This window comes from Cupressus sempervirens, chromosome 1, assembly GCF_028749045.1.
Source record: "Cupressus sempervirens isolate cs-2001-9-10 chromosome 1, ASM2874904v1, whole genome shotgun sequence".
NCBI lineage: Eukaryota > Viridiplantae > Streptophyta > Pinopsida > Cupressales > Cupressaceae > Cupressus > Cupressus sempervirens.
In genome coordinates, this window is record NC_143118.1 from 698,863,565 (window position 1) to 698,887,376 (window position 23,812).

General features: G+C 32.5%; 1 pseudogene; it reads right to left on the reverse strand.

Moving 5' to 3' along the window:
* Positions 1–838: 838 nt before the first annotated feature.
* Positions 839–12,780, reverse strand: LOC149579862 (uncharacterized; annotated as a pseudogene).
* Between the last annotated feature and the right edge of the window lie 11,032 nt (positions 12,781–23,812).

Consider the following 23,812-nt stretch of genomic DNA (forward strand, 5'->3'; position numbering starts at 1 on the left):
TGATCTTAATCTCCTGTGGCTCATTAGTCAAGATCCCAACTACATTCATATTTGATTCTCATTGCAACCATCATAAGAGAATAAGGACTAATAGATATAGATAAAAGCACTCTTACTTACTTGGCTTATCAGTCAAGGTCCCTTCAATTGCCACAAGTCCAATCTTCTCTCTAGAAAACTTATCCCTAATATATTTTTTTAAAATGATATCCTTTATTTCTATACTCAAGCCTAGGCACTTTTGATCTACTTTAAGAATAGTAAGCTACATAATTTTGGGATATCTATAGTGTTGTGGTGGTGGATCATTTGTGATTCCATAGGGCATGATTTTGAAGTCATTCTTGCAAGTCATTAATTCTTTTTGTCGATAGGCTTTCACTTGTGGGTGATAGACCTCAAAATTTCCTCATGTTGTAGCTTCCAAACTAGAAAAATTTTTGTCAAAATTTTTGTTGCTGATTAGTGTTGGTAGATGTTTTAACTCACAATGTCCAAACACCTGGTGAAAAGCATGTGTTACACACCTGCAGTCAGCTATCTTCCTACTCCCCCATGTTTCTCACTCCAACTCCACTTCCTCTCTATGTAGCTAGCTATTGACACAAGATGCCAAACCAAATGAGTTTACATTTGTAAGTGTACTCACATCCTGTACCTAATTGGGAGCTCTAGACATCATAAAAGCATTAGATGCTAGATTTACAATTCCTTTGGTAGGTAGTATGTGCCCTATTTTTAATGCCCATTAGTGACTTGCTCTATTATGAAGCTTATATGGAAATTAAGGTTGGGTTGTGTATGTTTTCCTTGCAGACCATATCTTTTCTTTATTTCTTTACTTGTGCAACACAGGTAGGGAAACTATATTGAGGGATATGGTTGATGTGTTGTCTAGAAATGTGTCAGGCTCTCCAATTGTTCTCATAAAGAAGAGAGGTGGATCAAGGCATCTAAGAAGGAAGATTACTGATAGCCCCTTTTCTTCAAAATAAGCCAAAGCTTATCTATTATATTTCATAGCACCATACAATGAAGAACTAGAAAGATTAGCTTTAGATGACCTTGTTCTCTTTCTCCTTTGCACAACTCACAATCACCCTAAGCCTACAACATTAGGAAAATTTTATATGCACCTGAACATATATTTACAACAAAATAGATTGGCAAAAATAACTTTGTGAATCATAAACCCCAACAAAGGAAAAGTAGTAGAATCACCATTCTATAAAATAATTGCAGACATACCTAATATAGAAAAATCTCATGATTTTATAGATGTTGAATTATTCCTTCTAGAACCGCCTTATAAAATCTTTTATGCTAAACTTCAAGTCCTATAGGATCAAGATTATCCCAATGTAGGAGCATGCTTTCAAGGTTCCCACAATTTTTTTTTTGGTGTGATGAACTTCTAAGAGAACCATGTGAATACAAAATAGATCTTATAGCTCATCTTTGTGTGCCTAAGCTATGATAGGTTTTAAAGGTTTGAATTTGGTCTTTGGTGGGAATGGTTTCTTGACCTTAGGTTGCTATCATTCAGAGTTATTTTTCTTCTCTTGTTGTTGAAAGGTTAAGTGAGTAGTCTTTATTTCATTTTGATCATATGTGTGCTTTAGAAGAGCTTCCAAGGTGGACTATTAGCTTGGAAGACCTTAATGATTAAACAATGCAATTTTATGTAATACCTATCACCATATGGAATAATATTTTTCAAGAGTTTGGAGGCCTAGAGGGAAGAAAGATAATACTCCAAAGCATGTTTTTGGAAGATCTAGCATGGTCTTAGAAGGTGCAAATAAGTAATTCTACCAGAGAGGGAAAATTGTTAGTAAATTTTAAAAGTTCTTGAAGCAACTTTTCAACTTCTTCCATTTTGTTACTAAAAGACCTATTTTTTTAATTTGACTTTAAAAAATATATAAAACCTATCTTAATACCATTTTATATCATATTTAAGGTTGGAAGAACATGAAGCCGTTGTTTTGTATGCCATTGTACTTCTATAGCAAACCATGACTAATTTTTATACATTTTTACTAGTTTTTGGTGTTGTTTGTTAGAAAATAACATTGTTAATATATTTTTCTTGCATGTTATAGTTTTTATATTTTATATTATTCATTATCCATTAATGATATTATATCTTTAATCTATTTTAGAAGGTTTTAGTAAATTTCTTTAAAACTAATAGTTTGTTGTCCAATTTTGAGTTGTCAATAATGAACAGGTTGGTAGCTCTTGTTTCTATCTTGGGATTTCCATGGAATTTTGGATTCCAAGAATAAAGACCTAATGTGTAACATATTTCATTAAAGGACTTATAAAATGTGTGCAAGCATTTTTTTGACAAAGCCTTAGGTGAGCTAGGCAATGCCCGGCTAGGAGAAATCAGTAAAGAAGTAGTTCTCAAGAGCAAAGTATAAAGATTCATGAATTTCCATTTGGAGGGATTACAAAGGGATATAAGAAGTTTATTTCTCAAAGATGATAATTTTATATGAGTTGAATAAGGTGTTTGAAAGTTGAGAATAGTATGCAGCCCTTAAAACCCGTCAAAACCCTTATTTTTACCATTATTGTTGTACAGGTTTTTGGTGGCCAAAAACCTCAAAAATATTTGTGTATGGACTATATGTAACAAATTTTATTAAGGAAAGATTTTATTAATCTCTAAGAAAAAAAATTGATCAGCCCTAAAAATCTAGGTGGAGGTCTAATTAGGGGCTCTTCTAGTAGCCTTTTGTAAAGAAACCAAGAAATCGAGTATGAACCCATTGTTACCATCCATTCAAGCATACTAAAACTATTCTAATAATACCTTGAAACTCATAAAAAAATTGGTTGAGCTAGGGAGTGTTGATTACCCTAGTAGACATACATTTTCCTTTTGGAATAATTGCATTCCTAGGAGAATAAGAGAGTCATGGAGCAAGATTTGATCATTTTAGCTATTGGGAATGTTAGGGAAGGTAAAGGGATGTTCTAAATTGTAAGAAAACCTATAGAAAAAGTTATATGTTAGGAGAACACCAAGATCCTAGTGTGGGTTGGTGGCATAGACTAGTTAGTCTACCCTAGACTCTCCGTATTAGATTGGTATTAGAGCCTACAAAGGTGTGGAACAAAGAAAATGCAAAGCAAGGTGAATGCAGTCACCTAGTGAATCTAGTGATTCCAACACAATGGTGAAAAATTCTGAATTGGTTAAGAAGGTAGAAGAATAGGAAGAAGACAATAGGCCTTTGAGAGAATGATTGGTACAATTAGAATAGGTTTTGAGTGAGATCTAGGACACTATAGATAAAGTCAAGGACAAGATGGAGTAGAAAGAAGAGAAGGAGGCTAAAGGAAAAAGACATTGAGTTGGAAGAAGAAACTCCAACACTAGACCCTATTTTACTAGAAGAGCCTTTCTTGAAGGCAATAAAACCAATAAATAGTAAACCCTTGGAAGGAATTCCTCTATTCAATGGCAAGATGATCCTAATCTCATCATGGAATGGATTGAAGGAATGGACAACCATTTTGAAAGTGATGGTTTCCCTGATGCTCAAAAGGTTAAAGTGGCAAGCTCAAGGTTGAGATGCACTACTCTCACCTAGTGGAAATTTGTACAAATAGAGAGGGAAAAAGAAGGAAAATGTCCTATTACTCCCTAGAAAGGAATAGTGGCTAAAATCAAACAAGCCTATATTCTTGAAAACTATGAAATATAGCTACATAGGAGGAGACAAAATCTAAGGAAAAAATACATGGATGTACATTCTTATATAAAAGAATTCCAAAAGCTATGTTTAAGGTCTAAAGTGGTGGAAGATGAAAGTATCAGGTTGGCAAGATATCTAAATGGACTCAAATGGTCTATTCAAGAAGAAATGAGCCTTGCCACTACTAAAAAATTTCATCAATTTTATAAAATGGACCTAAAAGTGGAAGAGAAAGGAAAAAGAATGTAGGATTTTACTTCCAAGAATAGGGGAAGAGGTAGAGATTCTTGAGGTGGTCAAAGAGGTGGTTCTAGTAGAGGTGGTGAATCAAGAAACATAGGGGAAAGTAAACTTTTGGAACAAAGTTTTGAAATCAGCACAAGGGGATCTTTTGATAGGGGAAGAGGATATCAAGGAAATAGAGGAAGAGGGGGAAGAAGGAGAAACTCCTACTTTTACACCATGAAGTGTTACCAAAGTGGAAAACTTGGACATCCTGCCTACAAGTGTCTTGATAAACCATCAACCTTTATTAATGAAAAAAGTGTGGCTTATGCTAAAGAAGATGGTGGCAGCTCAAGCACTAATGAAGTTAGAAAATTAGAATTAGAAATGGGTGAGAAATTGATGATAAGAAAGGTTCTCATAAGATAGCTCAATCAGAGTGAACCTAAGTAGAGGAGGGCTCTCTTTAGAGTTAAGTGAGAGATTCAAGGAAAACTTTGCAAGGTTATAATGGATTCAGTATCTACAGATAACATTATATCAAAGAAGGCAAAAAATAAGCTAAAACTTACAAATATTCCCCATGCAAATCCCTAGAAAGTGACTTGGTTGAATCAAGAACAAAGTGTACTAGTTAATGAGAAAACACGTGTTGAGTTTTCTATTAGAAATTATAAAGATAAAGTACTTTGTGATGTCTTAACCATGGATGCATGCCATCTTCACTTGAGATGACCTTGGAAATTTGATAGGAAGGTGATCTATGATGGAGAAGAAATGCCATTTCTTTCAAGAAATATGGAAGGACTTTCAAAATTTAGTCCTTAATAGTAAATGAAGGGGAAGCTTCACAAACACCTAGTGTGTTACTTAGTAGTGACAAAGAGTTATTCCAAGCTTTATAGGATGAGCAGACCATAGTATGTGCCATTATAGTCTAGCCAAAGGAGGAAGATACTAAATTTCAGCGCATACCTCTTGAAGTGCAGCATATTCTTGATCATTTCAAGAATATTATTTTAGATGGAACACCAATAGTATTATGACCTAAGAGAGCAATTAGCCATCAAATTGATTTTTTACCTAGAGCTTCTTCACCTAAAAAAGCAGCCTATAAGCTTACTCTAGATAGGAATAAGGAAGTGGCAAGACAAGTGCAAGAATTATTGGATCAAGGGATAATTAAGAAGAGCATTAGTCCATGTGTTGTCCTAATGCTCTTATCAAAAAAGAAAGGAGGAAAATGGAGGCTTTGTATAGATTCAAGGGCTATTAACTAGATCAATATTAGGTACAAATTCCCTATTCCAAGAATAGAAGACTTGATGGATTGTTTAAGAGGTGCTATGTACTTTATTAAGATGGATTTAAAGAGTGATTATCACCAAATTAGAATCAAGGAGGGTGATGAATGGAAGACCACTTTTAAAACCATAGATGGGTTGTATGAATGGCTTGTAATGCCATTTAGGCTTACAAAGGCGCCAAGAACTTTCATGAGATTAATGAATGGGGTTTTGGAGGACTTCACATGAAAATTTGTGGTTGTGTATCTAGATGATATACTCATCTATAGAAAGACAAAAGAAGAGCACCTCAAACATGTTAGGTTGGTCCTAAAGAGACTCTAGGAAGAGAAACTAGCCATTAATATAGAAAAGTGTGTATTTATTCATGAAGAATTGGTTTATTTGGGCTTTTCGGTGTCCAAGGATAATCTAAAAATGGACCCATTAAAAGTGAAGGAAATGTTGGATTTGTTTACTCCTAGAATAGGGACTAAGGTTATAATTTTTCATGGCCTAACATAATTTTATAGAAAGTTTTTGAGGAACTTCAATGGGATTTGTGCACCAATATTAGAAACCATAAAAGGGATGGCTAAAAAAAAAGTTTAAATGGATTGAGGTAGTAGAGAAAGCATTTCAGACATTGAAACAAGAGGTAGCTACAAAACCCATTTTAATCTTACCTACTTTTGATAAATTATTCACTCTTGAATGTGATGCAAGTAATGTAGTAGTAGGGAGTGTCTTGAGTCAAGAAGGAAGACCTGTGGCATTCTTCAACAAGAAAATCAATAAGGGAAAGAAGAAATATTTACCTTATGACTTGGAGTTGTATGCATTAGTACAATCTCTCTAGAAGCGGAGACATTACCTCCTACCCAAAGAATTTGTTGTCTTTACAGATAATTAGGCTTTGAGTTACTTAAACACTCAAGAGAAGCTTAGTAATAGGCATTTGAAGTGGATAGATTATCTAAAATCTTTCACATTCACAATCAAGAATAAGAAGGGGCAGCTCAACAAGGCAACAGATGCCTTAAGTAGGAATCTTTTGACTCTCCAAGAAAGTACAACTACAAAGCATTGGAATTCTTTCACATTCACAATCAAGCATAAGAAGGGGCAGCTCAATAGGGTAGAAAATGCCTTAAGTGGGAAGCTTTTGACTTTCCAAGAAGTATAGCTACAAATCATTGGAATGGAAGGTTTTAAAGACTTGTATGAAGAGGATGAAGACTTCTCCCAAGCCTACAGGGTATGCCTAGAGTTTGAGAATAATTTTCATAGTGATTTTATAGATTATGCCCTTCAAAATGGATTTTTATTTAAAGGTAATCAGCTATGTGTACCTAAGGGATCCATGAGGGAAAATCTAATTCAAGAGAAGCATAATGGAAGCTTGAGTGGACATTTTGGTATAATAAAGACATTAGAATTAGTAAAGAGATACTACTTTTGGTCTAAGTTAGCAAAGGATGTATGAAGATATGTTAAGCAATGTGGAATATGTCAAAGAGCTAAAGGAGGTTCAAGTAATGTAGGACTCTATCAACCCTTGCCAATTCCAAATAGGCCTTGGGAATGTGTAAGTATGGACTTTGTGGTTGAACTCCCTAAAACAAAATTAGGTATGGCTATCATTTACGTTGTAGTAGACAGTTTCTCTAAAATGAGTCATTTCATTCCATGTGAGACTACTCATGATGCAAGTTCTATAGCACATCTCTTCTTCAAGGAGATAGTACAAATTCATGGACTCACTTTTAGTATTGTGTCTAATAGGGACAACAAGTTCATGGGTCATTTTTGGTAAACCTTATGGAAGAGGCTGGGAACTAATCTCTCTTTCTATTTAGCATACCATCCTCAAACTGATGGTCAAATTGAGGTCATTAATACTGTGTTTGGGAATTCGTTAAGGTCCTTAAAAAAGGGGTATGGGTAGACTTGGGATCTTGTTATCTCTCAGGCTGAATATGATTATAATTATAGTGTTAATAGGACCATAGGAAGAAGTCCTTCTGAGATAGTATGTGGTAGTCACCCTGGAGGATTGAGTGAGTTAAGAGACTTAGGTCCTATGGAATTAAAGAGTGGACAAGCTAAAGATTTCACTCAAACTATTCAAGAAGTTCAAGAATAAGTGAAGAAAACTATGTTGGAATCTACCCAAAGACTCAAGGTCAAAATGGATGAGAAGAGGAAAGAAGTATATTTTAAGATTGGGGACTATGTTATGGTCCACCTTAACAAAGTAAGAATGAAACCAGGTATGCCCACTAACCTCCAAATGAGAATAGTTGTCCCATGAAAAATTCTATCTAAATATGGTGAGAATTCCTACAAATTAGACTCACCATTAGATGTATCCATCTCACTGGTATTTAATGTTGTAGACCTGATCAGATTTAAGGGAGAAATCAATAAGCAAAATGTAGCTCCACCAAGAGCTTTGCAAAACCTTGATACTAATGCAATGCCCAGGAAGAAGCCAACCAAAGTAGAGAGAGTATTGGAATCTAGCATGAAGAAAGCTACAAGGCATCAAGTGTATATGGAACATCTAATTAAATGGAAGGATGAGCCTAAATCTAAAGCTACCTGGGTTGAGGAAGGACATTTCAAGAACTTTGGTATTGATCCAACTCTTCTTGACACCAAATTACCTTAGTTTGTGTTAGAGGGGAGTATGGTGTAAGATCACCCTTTCAAGGCTTCCACCATGTCATTTTTGGTGTGATGAAATTCTTAGAGAAGCATGTGAATACAATAAGAGCTTATAGGTCATGTTTGTGTGCCTAAGCTATGATAGGTTTTAAGGATTCCTCTTTGGTCTTTGGTGGGAATGGTATCTTGACATTAGAGTGGTATCATTTGGAGTTATTTTTCTTCTCATGTTGGTGAAAGGTTAAGTGAGGAGTCTTTATTTAATTTTGATCATATGTACACCTTAGAAGAGCTTCCAAGGTGGACTATTAGCTTGGAAGACCTTAGTGCCTAAATAATGCAATTTTATGTAATACTTGACACCATATGGAACAATTGTTTTCAAGAGTTTGGAGATCTAGAGTGAAACAAGATAATACTCCCAAGAATGTTTTGGGAAGGTATAGCATGGTATTAGAAGGTGGAAACAAGTAATTCTACCTGAGAGGAAAATTTGCTTAAACTTTGCTAGTAACATTTAAAAGTTGTTGAAGCAACTTTTCAACTTTTTCCATTTTATTGCTAAAAGACCTATTTTTATAATTTGACTTTGAAAAGCCATAAAAAATATCTTAATACCATGGGATAGAATATTTAAGGTTTGAATAACCCAAACCAAGTGTTGTAAGCCTTTGTTTTGCATGGCATTGTACTACTACAGCAAACTGTTACTGATTTTTATACATTTTTCCTAGTTTTAGGTGTTGTTTGGTAGAAAATCACATTGTTACTATAATTTTTCTACATTTAGTAGTTTTTATATTGTGTATTATTCATTATAAATGCATTATATTAGACCTATAATCATGTTTTAGAATGTTTTAGTAAATTTCATTAAAAGTAACAGTTTGATATCTTGTTTTGAGTTCTCAACAATTAACAGGCTATAGCTCTTGCTTCCACTATGTGATTTCCATGTAATTTTGGATTCCAATACTATAGACCCTAATGTGTAACATATTGAAAGAAAGCGCCCAAAAAATGTGTGCAAGCATTTGTTTGACAAAGCCCTAGGTGAGCTAGGCAATGCCTAGCTAAGATAAATCAACAAAGAAGTAGTTCTCAAGAGAAAAGTATAAAGATTAAAAAATTGAAATTTTGAGAGATTTAAGAGGGATATAAAAAGGTTCTTTATTGAAGAGGATAATTTTCTATGAGTTGAATAATGTTCTTGAAATTTGAGGACAACAGGAAGACCTTGAAACCCTTCATAACCCTCATTTTTACCATTATTGTTGTACGAATCATTTGTGGCCTAAAACCTCAAAAATATTCAAGTATGGACTATATGTAAAAAAAAAAATTAAGCACATATGTGATGAATCTCTAAGACAAAAGAGTTATCAGTCCTATAAATTTGTGTGGAGTCCTAATTAGGGGATCTTCTAGTAGCCTATTGTGAAGAAACCAAGGAATCAGGTGCGAGCCCATTGTTACCTCCCATTCAAGAATACTAAAAGTGTTCCAATAGCACCTTAAAAATCATAAAAAAATATTTTGGGATAGGGAGCATTGTAGAACCCTGGTAGACCTACATTTTCCTTTTGGAAGAATTGCATTCCTAGGAGAATAAGAGAGTAATGGAGCAAGATTTGATCATTTCACATAGTGGGAAGGTTAGGGAAAGTCAAGGGATGTTCTAAGTTGCAAGAAATCCTATAGACCAAGTTAGGTTGTAGGAGAACACCAAGATCCTAGTGTGGGTTGGTGGCATAAACTAGTTAGTCTACCCTATACTCTTTCCATCATATCCACTCAGACAATGTTGTTAGAAATTTTTTATGTGTCTCCATCACTTTAATAGGTTGGGCTTATTTGGCATAGTTGAAAAATGGAAATTGATATCTAAATGTGATTATTATCTATATGAATTTATACTTAGTCTCTTTAATTGGTACAATATTATAAGTGGTTTACTATGGGTTATTCATTTCTCAATTAGTTTCAAGATTTCATTAGCAACCATGGATCACTATACTCATTGGACATTGCATATGCAAATTAAAGGCCAACCACTACTTAGGAATTGAATCTATTGAATTTTTCCACTCCTTGTTAAACGAACTATTTTGCCTTTTATAGAATATCATCAATGCATCCACCTGGAATCATCCACAAAAAATTGGATAGCAAATAAGTGAATATATTCTAATGACCAAATATTTTAAGATTTGGCAGTGGCTAAAGAGAACATATACAATGATAAAATTATAGACAATTTATGTTCCCTTGTACTATAAATATGCCATGAAGAAACTGAGAAAAATAACTAGTTGACCCATAGTGGAGCCTAGAATCATCTTAAAACAAAATGCTCATATGCAAATTTTGAAGTAGCATTTTCTTCTACTAAAACATGCCAAGGTTTTGGATCTCTATAGTTTCATTTTAAGTGGCTCATAAAGTGCACCTTGACATCACTACTTTAAGATATATCAAAGTGGCAATATTTCAAGGAAATATGATAAACTTAACTAGAAATCTAATGAAATTCTAAATAATTAAAAATATTTATAAAAAAAAAAACCTTTCAAAATTATGCTAATATGTATTCAATTATTAAATATAGAGGTTGATTACATTTTTGACAATCAAGCAGTGTTTCCATAGGGCAACATACTTGGAGCAAGTGATAAGTCCCAAGAAATTTTGGCAGAAGATATACTCTTGTTTTGTGGTTGCTAACCCTATGAGATTGACCCTTGTAGAGAGATTACCCTTCCAAATATCAATCAATCATAAAGAAATTGAAAATTTCAATGAGAAGAAGATTTTACAAGAATGTCTATTTCAAAACAATAGTTCCCATGCTCCAGTTAAATGAAAACATTTTTAAAAAAATAGAATTGTAAAATATGATCTATTAATAGTCAAAAGCACTAGATGAGAAAAAATAGATTGATTTTCCTGATTAAGCATCCATTTTAATCTAACAACAGTAGTGCAATTGTTCTTCAAAGCACTATTATTCTAGTCCATATTATACACTACATCCAAAACCTTTTTTTTGGAAGAAAAACTTTCCCTTTGGATCTCATTTGCAAATATCTTCCCATGTAAAATAATATTTGGGTGGTTGTTAAGAAGCATTTCAAACCATCCACTTCTAGACCTTTGCATAGACAATATCACAAAATTGTGTACATGACTGCAAGAGCATTCTTTTTTGTAAGTTAACAGTAAAAATAAAAGAAAGTAAACTACATTGTCAGAAATAAATATTCATCAAAATTAAACCTTGAATATACAACCTAATGTAAGATATCATCATATTAGCATTAAATACCTATCATAATTAATTAGTTGAGGATAATGAATAGGAAAATTATGAGCATGTAGTTGTTGACAATGTACTTTATTTGTTTTATTCTCTAGACAAGAAAGATGTTCCATAACAAATGCATATTCCACTAACTCCAAGCACCAAAAGAATGAAGAGTTTCCATAACAATGGTGCTTTCTTTTACACATATTTTCCCTACACATAAAATTCAACTTATCATATAATAATTTAAATGCTTTTTTCTAAATGTGTAAGACAGAGGACTAAAATTCATAGGTGTGGACTATGTGGAAGTATAGTTCTCATTTAATATGGAATTTTTAAGGAATGAATTCATAAATACTATCTAGTTTACCCTGTAATGGCTAGGGAAAACAACCACAAGGAAAATAAGAGTGCATTCAACTTTTGTATTGGCTAACATCTACTTTAAGAAAAATCCTTTATTGAAGTATGTATTTTCAAATTCCCCCAAACAATCTCAAAAATATAAAAATTTTGTTTCCTAAGTATTCTGATCCAAAACTTAGAGAAAAATTTGGTATTACCCATGAATTTGTGTAGTCTAGGACCTCATAAAACTGCAAGACCTCTGCACAATGGTTAATACTTTTATATACAAAGTAAGCAATCTTAAAAAATAATTATTAGGATTACCAAGATGATGAGATTGGATTTTTTTAATAGTATCTAATTATGAAAATTAAATCAAAATACCAAAGACACAGAGTGGTAGTTGATATGTTTAAATATTCCATTAAATATTACTTAGTATAGATTTGTAGTTGATATGTTTAAATAATAGAGCAACTAAATTCTATTAAGTATATTTTTGATACTTTCTACATTTCATTTTTTTCTAGCACAAGAGCCTACAATCAATATAAAATATTCCCTCTTAAGGATTAAAAAAGGTGTAGCAAAGTTATTTGCTTAAAAAAATTTGAAGTTCCTAATTTTTATGTTTTGATTTTAAACTAATTTTTTTTTTCAATTATACAAAAAGAAAATATGGATCACTATGGAGTTCTTTAAGGTCTTAAATTTGTATTCCAATACATCAAAGACTTGCATAAATAGAGATAATTTAGAAACTTGCAAAAAATGCCATGTTAAGACGAACAAACATATTTTTTTTTGCAGTTGTAGACTTCACTAGTAATGAAGAGATGAGTTTTCATCAAGTATATACCAATAATTCAGTCTTTATGAGTTTCTTCCTTGATCAATTGTCTTCACCCATTTCAATAAGTTTGACATTCTTCTTTTTATATTGCATATGACCATTAAATCCTTATGGGTATGTGCAGGATCATGGTGTACCAAACTCTCTTCACACATCACACTCATCTTCAAACTCTCTGCCGCACCTACCAACAAGTGCACTAAACATGAATATAAAAATGCACATGCCACATGCCACATGCCACATGAACCACCATGTCATACACCTATAATGCACACCACCCCTACGTGTGTACTTTGTTGCACTCAAACCTGTAATGTCCAGCACATTAAAATGTGCACCTCCACTTCTTGTGTCGCATGCACCACCATGCTGCATGCACCGCATCACATGCATGATGCCATGTGCACCACCATGTCACATGACTCATGCGCACACCAATACATAAAACACAAACACTGACCAAATTACTCCATGCACACCTCATCACACAACACTCACTGAATTGCACCACGTGCACCTCATCGCACCATAAAGTGCCATGTGAACCACTTTACACCATGCACTCATCTACCTCCATGCTCACAAAAAACCTTAACAATGAAGAAAAAAATTTATGAAATGAAAAAATAAAATTAGAAAATTAAAAAAGTGCACCTTTTTTTTCATTAAATAAAGAGGGGAATAGAATTCTTTTTTGTATTTTAAAATTTTTTATTATGAATTAATAAATGTCTTTCTTGTATTGTACAAATATAATGGCATTATCATCTTGATAGAAAATGGCACCTAAGCTCGTGGTTTTCAAGTTCCAAGGGGTCCCATCCAAGTCAAGATTTTAGGATGAATATGCAGAGATTAAAGATAGTAATTTGGGACACATAGACTTGGGAGAGTTCCTCAGAATCTAAAAAAAACCCACAAAGAGATCAACTCTACTATCCACTTTGATCCGATCACAGTTGGTAAGTGTAGCCTTGCACCCAACATTAGTAAAATCAGTGGAGTTGATCATGACATTGGAGGAACATTTTGTTTGTAAAGAAAGAGTGGTTAAGAGTGTAACTAGAGAAGTTGTACTAGACCTATGACCCAACAATATTGAAAGGGTCTTTCATCTCCCAATGGTAGATCAATTCATAAGACTCTCATATGAAGCAACAGAGAGGTGGTATAGGGAACACCTAAAACAGGCAATAGAAATCATTCAATCATCTACCCTCATTGAAAAGACTCCTCTAGGTAGGATAATATGAAAGGTGGACATGACTAGGGGGTACATGAAGGAAGATATTGGCTATTCCATCATTCTTCTAAGTAGGGTCATCATTCTAATAGAAACATGACATTTGATTATTTTTATGGTGAACTTCATTGAGATAATCAAGATGGCAAAGATGCCACTACACTAGGCCACCACATTAAGTGAAAAGTTGTGTGAACAATTAGGGGTAGTTAAGAATAAGAAGAAGTTCTATATGACTTTCTACATGGTTTATCTACTAGTAGCTAGGGAAAAAAACCACCTCGTGTTGTATAAAAGAAGTAATATGTAGGACCCAATTGTCCTAGATTGTTTACCTTCAATTGGCGAGGAAGAAGCTCTTGGCACAAAGAAAGGAATATAGGATTGCAAATGATGCTTTCAATTTCTCAATCATTTGATTCATAGAGGGAGACTATGTAAAGAGATTATCCAATTAGGTAATAGCATAGAGAATAGCTCTTAGGGCCTATTACATCTAGTTTAAGACATTCCTATATCTATGGGTAGCAGGTGCCTTTGTCAACCCTAAAAACCTCCCTAGCTATTCAGGTGACAAATTGGTGTTATTGGAGATTGCATGACAGATTAAATCTACATTTGATAGGGTGAGAAAACAATGGAGACCGTGTTGGACATGGCCCCTAGTCATTGGACCATACCAGGTGAAATGAAAAAAGATATTCCATCCTTTGAGTTGGAGTGGGAACATTATCCCCTAATTGAATCAAACTCTGTCCAACCCTATTTTGATAATATTGGCAAAATGGAGATTCTAGCTGTAAAGAATTTTATCACAAAGAGGCCATTGAAGACCATCGGGTGAACACAAAAAATGACTATGATGTCTGCAAAAGGGACTATTATAGGAAGACTTTTTATTTACCAAAGAAGGCTCTTAAATTAAATATTCTAGAGGAAATAAGGCAACAAGATTTTAGGGAGCTACTGGACCCCCTATTCAACTTGAACAAAATTGAAGAAAGATTCATCATGAATGTCGAGGTTGACAAGGAGGAGGGTGATGATATTAACCATCAAGTGAGGCATGTTATTAGAATGATAAAGGATTGGATCAAGAAACGTTTCCAACTTGCACAAGCCCACCTAAAGAAAGGTAGAGGAAAGAAAGTTACAATTCCTACCTCTGTACCCTTGTCTCCCATTATGCCCAAAATAGTATATAAACTTGACCTCCCAGTTGGATACTATCACCCTCCAAGGAGGAAAGGGAAGAACAAGAGGAAAAGGACCTCTCCTCAAAGGGTCGATGTACAAGAGGGTGAAGAGTAGGTGCCTCCCCTGCAACAAGAAGAAGTTGTACAAGGGTAGGAGGATACTAGAGCTGCTCAAGTCCAAGATGACCCTCAATTGCCTCCCTTTGTTCCCAGCTAGTCAGAAGAGGGAGAGATTCAATAGGTTTCCATTCCTCCTCCACAAGAAGAGCTAGCATCACCTTCTACCTCTACGAAATAGAAAAGTATCAAGATCCAAATGAAGAAAAGGCTTATGGTGACTAAAAGAATGGTGCCTTTCCCATCTATTGTTTGGTAGACAATCACAATGTTACTATAATTTTTCTACATCTAATAGTTTTTATATTGTGTATTATTCATTATAGATGCATTATATTAGACCTATAATCATGTTTTAGAATGTTTTAGTAAATTTCATTAAGAGTAACAGTTTGATGTCCTATTTTGAGTTCTCAACAATTAACAGGCTATAGCTCTTGCTTCTACTATGTGATTTCCATGGAATTTTGGATTCCAAGACTATAGACCCTAATGTGTAACATATTGAAAGAAACGGCCTAGAAAATGTATGCAAGCATTTGTTTGACAAAGCCCTAGGTGAGCTAGGCAATGCCTAGCTAAGATAAATCAACAAAGAAGTAGTTCTCAAGAGAAAAGTATAAAGATTCACAACTTGCAATTTTCAAAGATTTAAGAGGGATCTAAAAAGGTTCTTTATTGAAGAGGATAATTTTCTATGAGTTAAATAATGTTCTTGAAATTTGAGGACAACAGGAAGACCTTGAAACCCTTCATAACCCTCATTTTTACCATTATTGTTGTATGAATCATTAGTGGCCTAAAATCTCAAAAGTATTGAAGTATTGACTATATGTAAAAAAAAATCTTAAGCACATATGTGATGAATCTCTAAGACAAAAGAGTTATCAATCCTATAAATTTGTGTGGAGGCCTAATTAGGGGATCTTCTAGTAGCCTATTGTGAAGAAACCAAGGAATCAGGTGCGAGCCTATTGTTACCATCCATTCAAGCATACCAAAAGTGTTTCAATAGCACCTTGAAACTCATAAAAAAAAAAATTGGGATAGGGAGAGTTGTAGAACCCTAGTAGACCTACATTTTCCTTTTGGAAGAATTGCATTCCTAGGAGAATAAGAGAGTAATGAAGCAAGATTTGATCATTTCACATAGTAGGAAGGTTAGGGAAAGTCAAGGGATGTTCTAAGTTGCAAGAAATCCTATAGACCAAGTTAGGTTTTAGGAGAACACCAAGATCCTAGTGTGGGTTGGTGGCAACTAGTTAGTCTACCCTACACTCTTGCAACAATGTTGTTAGAAATTTTTTATGTGTCTCCATCACCTTAATAGGTTGGGCTTATTTGGCATAGTTGAAAAATGAAAATTGATATCTAGATGTGATTATTACCTATATAAATTTCTACTTAGTCTCTTTAATTGGTACAAGATTATAAGTGGTTTACTATGGGTTATTCATTTCTCAACTAGCTTCAAGATTTCATTAGCAACCATGGATCACTATACTCATTGGACATTGCATATGCAAATTAAAGGCCAACCACTACTTAGGAATTGAATCTATTGAATTTTTCCACTCCTTGTTAAACGAACTATCTTTCATTTTATAGAATATCATCAATGCATCCACCTGGAATCATCCACAAAAAATTGGATAGGAAATAAGTGAATAAATTCTAATGACTAAATATTTTGAGATCTAGCAGTGGCTAAAGAGAGCATATACAATGATAAAATTATAGACAATGTATGTTCCCTTGTATTGTAAATATGCCATGAAGAGACTGAGAAAAATAACTAGTTGACCCATAGTGGAGCCTAGAATCATCTTAAAACAAAATGCTCATATGCAAATTTTGAAGTAGCATTTTCTTCTACTAAAATATGCCAAGGTTTTGGATCTCTATAGTTTCATTTTAAGTGGCTCATAAAGTGCACCTTGACATCACTACTTTAAGATATATCAAAGTGACAATATTTCAAGGAAATATGATAAACTTAACTAGAAATCTAATGAAATTCCAAATAATTAAAAATATTTATAAAAAAAATCCTTTCAAAATGATGCTAATATGTATTCAATTATCAATATAGAGGTTGATTACATTTTTGACAATCAAGCAGTGTTTCCATAGGGCAACATACTTGGAGCAAGTGGTAAGTCCCAAGAAATTTTGGCAAAAGATATACTCTTGTTTTGTGGTTGCTAACCCTATGAGATTGACCCTTACAGAGAGATTACTCTTCCAAAGATCAATCAATCATAAAGCAATTAAAATTTCAATGAGAAGAAGATTTTACAAGAATGTTTATTTCAAAACAATAGTTCCCATGCTCGAGTTAAATGAAAACATTTTTAAAAAAATAGAATTGTAAAATATGATCTATTAATAGTCGCAAGCACTGGATGAGCAACAATATATTGATTTCCCTGATTAAGCATCCATTTTAATCTAACAACAATAGAGCAATTGTTCTTCAAAGCACTATTATTCTAGTCCATATTATACACTACATCCAAAACCTTTTTTTTGGAAGAAAAACTTTCCCTTTGGATCTTATTTGCAAATATCTTCCCATGTAAGATAATGTTTGGATGGTTGTTAAGAAGCATTTCAAACCATCCACTTCTAGACCTTTGCATAGATAACATCACAAAATTGTGTACATGAGTGCAAGAGCATTCTTTTCTGCAGGTTAATAGTAAAAATAAAATAATGTAAACTACATTGTCAGAAATAAATATTCATCAAAATTAAACCTTGAATATACAACGTAATGTAAGATATCATCATATTAGCATTAAATACCTATCATAATTAATTAGTTGAGGATAATGGATAGGAAAATTATGAGCAAGTAGTTGTTGACAATGTACTTTATTTGTTTTATTCTCTAGACAAGAAAGATATTCTATAACAAATGCATATTCCACTAACTCCAAGTACCAAAAGAACGAAGAGTTTCCATAAAAATGGTGCTTTCTTTTACACATATTTTCCCTACACATAAAATTCAACTTATCATATAATAATTTAAATGCTTTTTTCTAACTATGTAAGAGAGAGGACTAAAATTCATAGGTGTGGACTATCAGTTAAATTTGAATTTTTGCAATTGTAACTATAAATTTGTCTCCTCTTTAATATCAAAACTAGAAGTCCACCCAGACTAAGACCACCAATAGAGAATGAGATATAAATAAAAGAACTATAATCATGCTTGTATTGGCTCATGATTTCAAAACCAATGCCTCTAGTGAAAGTTAACAAGCCAAATCTATCACCAACAAAAAGAGGGCACAATGGGTTTAAACTTATCAATTCAATAATATATCCACTATTTGGCAGGACCTATCTTTTTATGTATACAATGTTCAATATTATAATCACTCTTGACTAAGCAGTACATTATTCTTTGTTAATCACACTCATAGAGATGGCTCTATCATGGCATATGATGTTCAATATTATAAATCACTAGTGACTGAATACTTCATTAAATTGATAAATCGCACTCATGAAGGTGGCATTATCATGACATAAATGAAGTGATAACAATATTTATGATTGTCAATCAATTTCTACAATAATTGATAAATTAAGGTGCCACTATGTACATAATGGCAACTTTATGGTTGTCAATGAGTTTCTACATGTACTATGATGTCATTGCCAATGATAAGAAAGTTTCAAATGACATCAAAGCATCAATTATGGTTAATTTGTAAAAACTTAAAGTGATTTTGATTAGGGGAACAATATGAAGGAGAGTATTTATGATTGTAAATGGCTACCTAAGAAGGCTTTAGGCTAGGAACCATGGTCTCTAGAGTATGAAGGGGGTGGGAGTGGGGGCAGTACACAATGGAATTTTTTTATGATGGTCAATTAGTTTTTACATGTACCACAATGGAATTTCCAATCATAAGTAAGTTTCCAATGAATGAATAATTAAAATATTGTAAAGAATTTTCCATATAAATTGTAGAAAACAAATTTATATTTTACAAATCTCCTATTGCCTGCTATCAAATCATATATAAAAAATTGTCCCCGACATGAATGAAATATTCAACTATACACTTCAACCCCAATGCCTATTGGTTATACTCTTGCACCCTACCAGGGTACAAGTGCTAGTCATATACAAGTAGAAGTCTTCTAAAATTATTACATAGGAGTTCTTATTAGTCTAAATAAGGAAAAGATAGTGGTAAATTCTAGTATGAGTTAGCATACTAAAATTTGGAAGATGGACTTCATATATATTATAGAGATAAATTGTGGCATATGACCTTATAGAGGTATTTTATTTAAAATTCCTTTCTTACTTGGTTACTAAGGAAAAAATTTAACAAAGGTAGCAAAGTGTGTGCTTCCTATTGATTTCATTAGAAGGAAAATAATTCTACCATCATTCAGTATCTATTTTTTGGTATACTCATGTGGGATCATGTATTGTCCATTGTTCTTAATGGAGAAGGGCTGATAAATGTTGTTATTAACTTGCAATTGGGTAATGATACATTGGATTTTTTTTATAGACAAATTTTTTTTTTCCAAAAATGGGCAATTTCCTCTTCCTAGTGATGGTCAGCAAAGAGGAAATATCTGGCCTTTTCCATTTCCCTAGGCTAGGAAAATATTTAAATAGTAAGGAAATGAGGGAATAATTAAATATTAGACCAAAAAGTTGAAGTTCTTTGAAATATACATAATTATTCATTATGTTTAATGTTGGGGGGCTATATTTATGCTACAACATTATTACGCCTAGTGGGTGCCATGTTTGAGATTTAATTAATATAAAGTGAATATAAATTTATGCCTAGGTCTAAATGGTGGAAATAAGGAAAAATTTGAATGCTTTTTAGTTGGAGAATTTTATAAAAGGATCAACTAGGGGTTGAGGCTCATTCACTATGCTATTGTAATTGATTTTTATTTTATCTCATCAAGTTTCTTTCCCAAGAAACTTTCTCAAGTTTCAAACCCTAGAGATTCCTTTCTTTTGAAAAAAGCCCAAGCCTTAACATGGGCTTCTTCATTTAATCGTAGGTTACAAAGTGGAATACAATAGTGTGTGTGATAGATTGTAGTTCCATATTAGCCAAAATCATAATTTTCAACTTTAGAATATTAAGATATCATTCAACCATCAAGTTGCAACTTTCATTGAAATCATAGTCTATTATTAAGTCTATCAGAAAAGGAACCAGAATGCATGCATCCAGTTTATCATTGCTAATCAATTCATAATGAAATAAAGTGATCCATTTTAATGGTGGTCATTTTTATTGGCTAATTGTAAGATTTTCTAGTATAAACTTTATATTCTTTGTAAAATATTCAGTTTCTATGATCAATAATAGATAGTGATTTCTATTATTAGACATTTCAAGTTGTTTCATGTAAGTGGGTTCCAGGGAAATAATGAAAATTTCCATAATATTGGCATAAGGTTCAAATTTCCTATAACTCTTGTGATTTATGTGATATTAAAATGTGTCTTGGCTGACTTGGATGAAAAGAGGATAAAATAGATATTGATATTGGAGGCTCAATCAGTGTAGCTAAAGCATCACAAACCTCAAAAGTCTAAAAAAACTCAGCCAATTCCCTTGATTTTAATACCATGAGTAAAGTTTCTACTACCATGTGATATTTTATACCAACCGTATAAAGTGTTAAAAATTTGTTGGTTCTAAATTGTCAGAAATATGATACAGGACCAGTTAGTATGTTACAAAGTGTGTGATAGCTTTGCAATAAGATTCTAGATGTGGAGAAAATTTGTAACTTTTTTGAGTTTGAGTTATGAATTTCTACAAATTATTCTTCATAGCTATTAGTTGATCTGGTAGTTGGATCTTGTTTTAATGTTTCAAGGAATCCAAAGGTATTGAAACACACTATCTAGGTTTCATAAATCATGCAACTTAAGTTCTTGGGTTATTGTGTTGTTTGGATATTGTGATGTAACTTCTTGTTTCATTTTATGGTCTAGTTAATTTATATGGTTTTTTAATTTGTTTAGATCTCATTGGATTTTATTTTTTTTTAGTTTATGAGATTTTGGCTCACAAGATTTTCCACTCCATATGATATTTGTGGATGATAAACTTGTAATATTTTTTTTAAGCAATATATATTGTCAATGTTATTGAATTTGAAATAAAATTTTCAAGAAATCTAGAAAAATAAAAAGAAAAAAAGATGAAGGATAATAGTTCAATTGCAATTGATTGGCAAGTCTACTAATGCAAGTAATATGGGTTAGACTAAATATCCTTAACTCTAGTATTCTTTACTTTGGACCTCATAACTAGTGCTCTAGTATCTTCACTAACTCTATACTAAAGGAATCAGAGCATGAAATAAATGGAAATATTTATGACTCTTATGACTGAAATTCCAATTATCAACACTCTTTCTAGCCTTTTTTGTTAAGGGTAGACCATTTGCACTGTAGTGGGTCGATGGATTCAATCCCAGATGTTAGAAGTTTGAATGATATCATCAATGGAAAGAATATTGGCCAATAAGTTTGGTACTTAAATGGATATTTCTTGTCCTTAATTCCTAATTAGTCCATAATAAGCAAGTACTAATAGTGAGGATGCAATGCAATATGTATATTATTCTATAAAAAACTTAGAAAGGGGAACAAGTATATTATAAAACATATTTTTCTCCACCCTATATAGGACTAATGCAAATAGAACCTTGGAAATATAGTTCTCCATTTAATATGGAATTTTTAAGGAATGAATTCATAAATACTATCTAGTTTACCCTGTAATGGCTAGGGAAAACAACCACAAGGAAAATAAGAGTGCATTCAACTTTTGTATTGGCTAACATCTACTTTAAGAAAAATCCTTTATTGAAGTATTTATTTTCAAATTCCCTCAAACAATCTCAAAAATATACAAATTTTGTTTCCTAAGTATTCTCATCAAAAACTTAGAGAAAAATTTGGTATTACCCATGGATTTGTGTAGCCTAGGACCTCATAAAACTACAAGACCTCTGCACAATGGTTAATACTTTTATATAAAAAGTAAGCAATCTTAAAATATAATTAGTAGGATTACCAAGATGACAAGATTAGATTTATGTAACAGTATCTAATTATGAAAATTAAATCAAAGTACCAAAGACGCAGAGTGGTAGTTGATATGTTTAAATATTCCATTAAATATTACTTAGAATAGATTTGTAGTTGATATGTTTAAATAATATAGCAACCGAATTGTGTTAAGTATATTTTTGATACTTTTTACATTTCATTTTTTTCTAGCACAAGAGCCTACAACCAATATAAAATATCCCCTCTTAAGGATTAAAAAAGGTGTAGCAAAGTTATTTGCTTAAAAAAATTTGAAGTTCCTAATTTTTATGTTTTGATTTTAAACTAATTTTTTCTTTTTAATTATATAAAAAGAAAATATGGATCACTATGGAGTTCTTTAAGGTCTTAAATTTGTATTCCAATACATAAAAGACTTGCATAAATAGAGATAATTTAGAACCTTGCAAAAAATGCCATGTTAAGATGAACAAACATATATTTTTTGTAGTTGTAGACTTCACTAGTAATGAAGAGATGAGTTTTCATCAAATATATTCCAATAATTCTGTCTTTATGAGTTTCTTCCTTGATCAATTGTCTTCACCCATTTCAATAAGTTTGACATTCTTATTGTTATATTGCATATGACCATTAAATCCTTATGGGTATGTGCAGGATCATGGTGTACCAAACTATGGCCTTAAGTGCCAGTGAAAAACCAGCAAATCAGTGTTATGTCAACTTGACACATAATTTTAAAGTGGTTTTGGACTTTATATCAAAAAGTTGCAAGAAAATAATATGTAGGAAATTGAATCTAGTTTCTAAACTACAAGGCCTTATCTAGAGAAAAAAATTATTCAATTGGTCAAAAGTTTGGATTTTAATGCGGTACTACAAAAATTTCAGGGCAAAAAAAGAGAGTAGGTGTATGTCTGACCACCTAATTCATAATCAAATGATAATATTTTTAAATATAATTTTAGATATAAAAATTATACTCATGCCTGGATGTGACGCATATTTTTGGCAATTTTTATTCCAAATAAATAATTAATTATGAATTTTCTACTATACTATTTTCAGAATTAAAAAATTCTCATGTCTGACCACCTTAACTAGTTCAAAAAAAATCAAAATTAAGTTTTTTTTTTTTTTCTTATACTAGTCGAAGCATAGAATGTGATGCATCTTTTGGATTTCAAAAATCTTATACGATTTGAAAGTTATAGCTATTTTTCAACTAGTATGTCAATCAACACTTTGTAGCTAACTCCATTAGAAAATAAGTAATAATTACTTACTGAACTCGTAATTTGACAAAACTTACACTTATGAAAAGCTAAGAACATTCTTACGAAACCATTTTCATTACATCAAGTTTTGGTTTAAAAAAAGTCGTCAGCTACATGCTTGAAGTAAAAAACACATAAGAACATGCCAAAAACACATTTTCGGGATGTTTTAAAGATGACCATATAAGGTTGGTATTGAAAGATATAGTAGGAATTATAAAGATATTAATTGTTTTCATTTAGTATCAGTATGGGTGGGAAAAAAGTGGGAATAAATTTTGAAATTCTTTGAGGCATTTTAGAACTACATATTTTTCAGATCGCCACTTTTTGGCACACCATGATCCTGCACATGCCCTTATGTTGGCCAATATTAGATGATGCATACTGACTAAGTGCAAGGAACAAAACACTGGTCTTGTGTATTAAATAGTTCTTTTGTTTAACAATTGCAAGAGTTGGTCTTCAGGCATCATCCCTC